Here is an 8,166-nt window from a genome sequence, read left to right as displayed (position 1 = left end):
ATCAGTGTGTGCAGTGTTATAGTCTCCTATCGGATAACAATGATCAGTATAAGAGATCAGTGTGATCAGTGTTATAGTCTCCTATGGGATAATAATGATCAGTATAAGAGATTAGTGTGTGCAGTGTTAAAGGTCCCTATGGGATAACAATGATCAGTATAAGAGATCAGTGTGTGCAGTGTTATAGTCTCCTATGGGATAACAATGATCAGTATAAGAGATCAGTGTGATCAGTGTTATAGTCTCCTATGGGATAATAATGATCAGTATAAGAGATTAGTGTGTGCAGTGTTATAGGTCCCTATGGGATAATAATGATCAGTATAAGAGATCAGTGTGTGCTGTGTTATAGTCTCCTATGGGATAACAATGATCAGTATAAGAGATCAGTGTGTGCAGTGTTATAGTCTCCTATGGGATAACAATGATCAGTATAAGAGATCAGTGTGTGCAGTGTTATAGTCTCCTATGGGATAATAATGATCAGTATAAGAGATCAGTGTGTGCAGTGTTATAGTCTCCTATGGGATAATAATGATCAGTATAAGAGATCAGTGTGTGCAGTGTTATAGGTCCCTATGGGATAACAATGATCAGTATAAGAGATCAGTGTGTGCAGTGTTATAGGTCCCTATGGGATAATAATGATCAGTATAAGAGATCAGTGTGTGCAGTGTTATAGTCTCCTATGGGATAATAATGATCAGTATAAGAGATCAGTGTGTGCAGTGTTATAGTCTCCTATGGGATAATAATGATCAGTATAAGAGATCAGTGTGTGCAGTGTTATAGTCTCCTATGGGATAACAATGATCAGTATAAGAGATCAGTGTGTGCAGTGTTATAGGTCCCTATGGGATAATAATGATCAGTATAAGAGATCAGTGTGTGCAGTGTTACAGTCTCCTATGGGATAATAATGATCAGTATAAGAGATCAGTGTGTGCAGTGTTATAGGTCCCTATGGGATAACAATGATCAGTATAAGAGATCAGTGTGTGCAGTGTTATAGTCTCCTATGGGATAACAATGATCAGTATAAGAGATCAGTGTGTGCAGTGTTATAGTCTCCTATGGGATAACAATGATCAGTATAAGAGATCAGTGTGTGCAGTGTTATAGTCTCCTATGGGATAACAATGATCAGTATAAGAGATCAGTGTGTGCAGTGTTATAGGTCCCTATGGGATAACAATGATCAGTATAAGAGATCAGTGTGTGCAGTGTTATAGTCTCCTATGGGATAACAATGATCAGTATAAGAGATCAGTGTGTGCAGTGTTATAGTCTCCTATGGGATAACAATGATCAGTATAAGAGATCAGTGTGTGCAGTGTTACAGGTCCCTATGGGATAACAATGATCAGTTTAAGAGATCAGTGTGTGCAGTGTTATAGTCTCCTATGGGATAACAATGATCAGTATAAGAGATCAGTGTGTGCAGTGTTATAGGTCCCTATGGGATAACAATGATCAGTATAAGAGATCAGTGTGTGCAGTGTTATAGTCTCCTATGGGATAATAATGATCAGTATAAGAGATCAGTGTGTGCAGTGTTATAGGTCCCTATGGGATAACAATGATCAGTATAAGAGATCAGTGTGTGCAGTGTTATAGTCTCCTATGGGATAATAATGATCAGTATAAGAGATCAGTGTGTGCAGTGTTATAGTCTCCTATGGGATAATGATGATCAGTATAAGAGATCAGTGTGATCAGTGTTACAGGTCCCTATGGGATAACAATGATCAGTATAAGAGATCAGTGTGTGCAGTGTTATAGGTCCCTATGGGATAACAATGATCAGTATAAGAGATCAGTGTGTGCAGTGTTATAGTCTCCTATGGGATAATAATGATCAGTATAAGAGATCAGTGTGTGCAGTGTTATAGTCTCCTATGGGATAATAATGATCAGTATAAGAGATCAGTGTGTGCAGTGTTATAGTCTCCTGTTCCGCTCTCAAAACACTGACTATGTGTGGTTCTAAACGGACAGCTAAACACTTGTTAGAGACTCCAGTAAACAGAAGCCCATGCTTGTATTGTCCACCAGAGGACTCCAACTTTATTTTAGTCTGTGAAAAGGTGATGATGTCCCAAACCTCATGGGAGAGATAGATACATGCTGCCTGCCCAGTGGAAGAATGACCTCAAGATGGTGGAAGAGCTTCCTGGAACAAAGGTCACTTCCTGTCTGTATAAACTATCTGTGTAAGTAAAGCTGATATTAACTTCTGCCACTAGATGGCAGTGGTACACTACACAACCTATCATTATGATGCAGTTAACCTAAAAAGGCAGCACACTCCCTGCCTGATATAATACATTATATCACTACCTATACATATCTGATGTACAGGGAAAAACATATTAATAAGATAATGTATTCCTGACCAGAACTAGTAACAAACTATAACATAAGTCCACAATATCAGTGTCTCTTGGCTGTGGCACTTCAAGCTGGTAATCCACATGAAGAAATAGTTCTGTCCATAAACCCATCTTCAGATAGGAGAAGCCGCACTAGGCCAAACTATCTCCTACCCCATTTGTAATCCACAGAATGGAATTCAGCTCGTGGCAAATGTCACATTTGAAAACTCTCAGTGACAAGCTCTTAGTTATGTATTGAGCCAATAACATAATAGAAATACTCAAAGGAGAACAATGACATCAGAAACTGGTCTGGCGTACACTTTAACAGTCCCTTGTTTCGTGACTTTTACTTCAATCTTTCATGGAAAACTCTCCAACTTCCAGATTGATCATCATTAAGTTTCCTTTGGAAGCTTTTGGCAACATGGATTAACTTCGCTATAACCCTGTTCAGTCTCTTCCAGTCCGAAAATCTTACAAAACGATGTGGCTGCAGTCTAGCGTCAAGGGCTTTAGTACTGAAGCTTACTACTTCTGACCTAATTTCAGGATCAGCTTCGGGCTCCACTAAAGGGTAAACATTGGTGTCAGGAGTATCTACAGCCGTCTGATACAGAAAAGTTGGCCCTGAAAACCATATAGAGTTCTGAAGGCAATCTATCTGTGTAGGCCTGGTAGCATAATCTGCAGGATTTTGTTCTGAGGGCACATAGAACCATTGCTCTGGACGTGTTGTTTGTCTGATCCTGTTCACCCGATTAGAAACATATAAAAAGAATCTCTTTGTAGTGTTGCAGATATAGCCTAGGACTGTTTTACTGTCTGTAAAGAATTTCACAACATCTAGGTCTATCTCGTCTCTCATTAGCTCATACAGTTCAACCGCTAGTACAGCTGCACATAACTCTAGACGTGGGATTGTGTGTGCTGGCCTAGGACTTAGCTTGGATTTTCCCATAACAAATCCAACATGGCAGACATTTCCTACATCGCTTACCTTCAAGTAAGCAACGGCACCTATTGCTATAACAGATGCATCTGAAAAAATGTACAGTTCTTTTTTGCAGGCCTGTGACAATGAAAGAGGAACATAACACCTGGATATTTGTAAACATTGTAAGGCTTGTAAAGACTCTGTCCATTGGACCCACTCATGGAGTCTTTCTTGTGGAAGTAAGGCATCCCACTCACTTTCTCCACTTGATAGTTCACGAACTAAGGCCTTACCTTTTATGGTGACTGGTGCCACAAACCCGAGAGGGTCGTAGAGACTGTTAACAGTGGATAGGATCCCTCTTCTTGTGAATGGCTTTTCTGCTGAAGAAACCTGAAACACAAAACAGTCTTTATCTAGATCCCAGCTTAGGCCTAGACTTTTCTGCAATGGAAGGGTGTCTGTTCCCAGGCAAAGGTCTTTGAGGTCTTTAGCTCTGTCTTCTGCGGTGAAAGCTTCCATGACTTGTTTGCTGTTAGAGGCAATCTTATGTAGTCGCAGATTAGACTCTGCCAGCATTTGTTTTGCTTTGTTGAGAATGTTAACTGCTCCTTCAGGTGTGTTCGCTGAAGCAAGTCCGTCATCTACATAGAAATGTCTCATCACAAAGTGCTTGGCATCTTGACCATAACGTTCTGCACCTTTGTGGGCAGCTTTCCGCATACAATATATGGCAACAGCGGGGGAAGGGCTATTACCAAAAACATGTACTCTCATTCTGTACTCTGTTACCTCTTTATCTATGTCGTTATCCTTGTACCACAGGAAACGCAGGTAGTCTCGATGGTCCTCTCTCACTAGAAAACAATAAAACATCTGTTGCACATCAGCTGTGAAGGCAATAGGCTCCTTCCTGAAGCGTAAGAGGACACCCAGAAGTGTGTTATTTAGGTCTGGGCCACTCAGCAGTACATCATTTAGTGAAATGCCTTCCTGTTGAGCACTGGAATCGAACACAACTCTTATTTGATCTGGCTTGTGTGGATGGTAAACGCCAAACATTGGCAGATACCAGTGTTCTTTACCTTTATCCAGTGATGGTGCTAATTCAGCATGATTATTGTCCAGCATCCTTTTGATAAATTCTGTAAAGTCTTTTTTCACTTCGGGCTTTCTTTGCAAAGTTTTGCGTAGTGTGTTTAAGCGCTTCATGGCTTGCTCTCTGTTACTAGGTAAATAACACCTTGGTGTGCGAAAAGGTAAAGGGGCTACCCAATTGTTGTTCTTATCTTGGAAAGTCTCTTTATCCATGATGTGGAGAAAGGTTTGATCATCTATGGACATTGCTTGTTTGTCATCATCTTTTGTCTTCTGGAACACTGAGTTCCCTAAATTGTCGGTCTTCAGACCACTACTAATATTCCTATCATAACTGGAAGGAGAGCCACAGTATGGTTTTAGGGTTTCTTTAACAACAAAGCTGTTTTGGCATGGACTGAGAAGGGACGTGCGTCCATTTGTTAACACAGATGTCTTAGAAGTGTTGACACTGTCAGGCCGATGAGCTGCTCCCAAACAAACTTCTCCTACTATAACCCACCCCAAGTCAAGTCTTTGCGCATAGGGGGCATTAAATGGTCCATTAATTTGTTGGCGTACCTTATGCACCTGTAGAATGTCTCTTCCAAGAAGTAGAAGAATAGAGACGTCTGTCTGGAGAGCTGGAATAAGGTGAGATATTGCATTAAGATGAGGATGATGAAGGGCCACTTCTGGTGTAGGGATCTCTGATTTATCATCTGGTATCATATCACACTCTATCAAAGTGGGAAGTGAGAGATGGATCCTCTTGTCAAGAGACTCAATAGTAAAGTCAGTAGCTCTTCTCCCTGAAGTTTCTATCACTCCTGCACATGTCTTTAGGGTGTATGGAACTGCCCTTGATGTAATGTTGAAGGCATCAAAAAAGTCTGACCTTGCCAGCGACCTGTTACTTTGTTCATCCAGAACCACATACATCTTTACTGCCTTTTCTCTTTTCCCTGTGGGGTACACTGTTGCTAGGCAGATCTTGGAACATGAGCGTGGATTTGTACTGTCACCACAGATTTCAGTGCATTTGGACATTACTGGGATAGCTGATTTATCTTTCTGCTCCCTGCCCTCATCTTTTGGGGGTATCCGTGACCTCTAATGGTTGATGCAAAGTATTGGGGTGCAGAGCTGAGATGTGTCTGTCACTGCCACATTCTGAGCAATTTGCTTGTATTTTGCAGTCTTTAGCTATATGTTTGGTGGATTCACAACACTTGAAGCATATGCCGTTTTGTCTAAGAAAGGCTAACCTTTCCTTGATAGGTTTACTTTTGAACCCTTTGCACTTGTTTAGAGGATGGGGCTTTTTATGAAGTGGGCAAAGTCTGTCAGGGCCTTCAAAGGTGTTTACCTTGTAGCTGCTTGAATCTCCTGGGTCCTCAGAGGGAACTGTTGTCTTGTGGGTGATCACTGAAGTCCTATTGTAGGATCTAGGTGGCTTTTCTGCCTTAGGCAGTTGGCTGCTGGTGATGAAGGAAAAACTGGGATCGCACCTCATCTTAGCTTGCTGCTGTACAAACCTAGAAAACACAAAGAAAGGGGGGAAGGGGACACCATGTTCTTCTTTGTATTTAGCTCCAACACTCACCCATTTCTCTTGCAGGTGGTGAGGTAGTTTCTCCACTATAGGCTTAGTACCGTTGGCAGTATCTAAATGTGCAAGTCCCCTTAAATAACCTTCTTCTTTGGCACACTGGACTTCCCAAAGAATATCACCCAGCTCTTGCAGTTTTAAATTGTCTTTGCTGTTTAGCTTAGGGAAAGACTCCAGTCTTTTCATCAGAGCACCTTCAATTGCCTCTGGTGATCCATATCTTTCTTCTAGCCTTTGCCAGGCCATATCGAGTCCTACTGAAGGGTTAAATAGGTGTATCCTGCGCATCCTTCTTGTATGCTCTGCAGACTCAGACCCAAGCCACTTTACCATCAGGTCTAGCGTCTCAGCTGCTGTTAAGTCCAAGTCTTTGACTGCATTCAGAAAAGAAGCCTTCCATGCCCAGTAATTTTCTGGGCAGTCATCAAACTTGAGGAAGCCTGTATTAACCATTTCTTTACGGATAAGATATTTAGTGACGTCTCGCATGCTCTGGTGTTTGGGTTGCTGCGGTGAGGATTCTTCTTTTATCACTCTGGTACTGCCAGCCTCATGGGTTTGTTTTCGTGCGCTCAGGAGTTCTGATGGTTTTGGTTTAAATTCAGCTGACTTTGGATTGAGAAACGGTATTGTTGAGCTGCCACTTGAAATATCTTGGACATACGCCCTAGTGCGTTCTGCAGAGGAAAGCGGTTTCTCGGGCACATCTGGGCCTTCGTGGATAGATTCCATTCCAGACCGCTCAATATCCGCATAAGCTGCTGCTTCTGCTGCTGCAGCAGCGGCTGCACACTGACGTTGAAGAATATGCAACTTTGCTTCCTGTTCAGTTTTTTCTTTTATAATGGCAGCCTCTTTCTCTGATCTTTCCTTTATAATGGCAGCCTCTTTCTCAGCAAATTCTAGCTGAACGCGAGCAGCCTCTGCTTTGGCGCGAGCCCTGGCAAAAAGGGCACTTGCTGATGAAATCTGACTGGACCTTGCTGATCTAGATGAGCGTGAGCGTACATCATCCTGCTGGACACTTGGCGCGCTCTCCCTGCCTTGATGTGTCCCGGGTAGCTGATCTTCAGCATTATACTGACTTCCTGATCTTAGACTCATTCTGTCTGTGCAGCAACTACTATCTCCAGGCTTGTTGTGCTATCACCTTTTCACTGTTCCGCTCTCAAAACACTGACTATGTGTGGTTCTAAACGGACAGCTAAACACTTGTTAGAGACTCCAGTAAACAGAAGCCCATGCTTGTATTGTCCACCAGAGGACTCCAACTTTATTTTAGTCTGTGAAAAGGTGATGATGTCCCAAACCTCATGGGAGAGATAGATACATGCTGCCTGCCCAGTGGAAGAATGACCTCAAGATGGTGGAAGAGCTTCCTGGAACAAAGGTCACTTCCTGTCTGTATAAACTATCTTTGTAAGTAAAGCTGATATTAACTTCTGCCACTAGATGGCAGTGGTACACTACACAACCTATCATTATGATGCAGTTAACCTAAAAAGGCAGCACAGTCTCCTATGGGATAACAATGATCAGTATAAGAGATCAGTGTGTGCAGTGTTATAGTCTCCTATGGGATAATAATGATCAGTATAAGAGATCAGTGTGTGCAGTGTTATAGGTCCCTATGGGATAACAATGATCAGTATAAGAGATCAGTGTGTGCAGTGTTATAGTCTCCTATGGGATAATAATGATCAGTATAAGAGATCAGTGTGTGCAGTGCTATAGTCTCCTATGGGATAATAATGATCAGTATAAGAGATCAGTGTGTGCAGTGTTATAGTCTCCTATGGGATAACAATGATCAGTATAAGAGATCAGTGTGTGCAGTGTTATAGGTCCCTATGGGATAACAATGATCAGTATAAGAGATCAGTGTGTGCAGTATTATAGTCTCCTATCGGATAATAATGATCAGTATAAGAGATCAGTGTGTGCAGTGTTATAGGTCCCTATGGGATAACAATGATCAGTATAAGAGATCAGTGTGTGCAGTGTTATAGGTCCCTATGGGATAATAATGATCAGTATAAGAGACCAGTGTGTGCAGTGTTATAGTGTCCTATGGGATAACAATGATCAGTATAAGAGATCAGTGTGTGCAGTGTTATAGGCCCCTATGGGATAACAATGATCAGTATAAGAGATCAGTGTGTGCA

Source organism: Hyla sarda, unplaced genomic scaffold (genome assembly GCF_029499605.1).
Source record: "Hyla sarda isolate aHylSar1 unplaced genomic scaffold, aHylSar1.hap1 scaffold_329, whole genome shotgun sequence".
Taxonomy (NCBI): Eukaryota; Metazoa; Chordata; class Amphibia; order Anura; family Hylidae; genus Hyla; species Hyla sarda.
The sequence above is the reverse complement of the archived record's forward strand: the minus strand, read 5'-3'. Positions refer to the sequence as shown.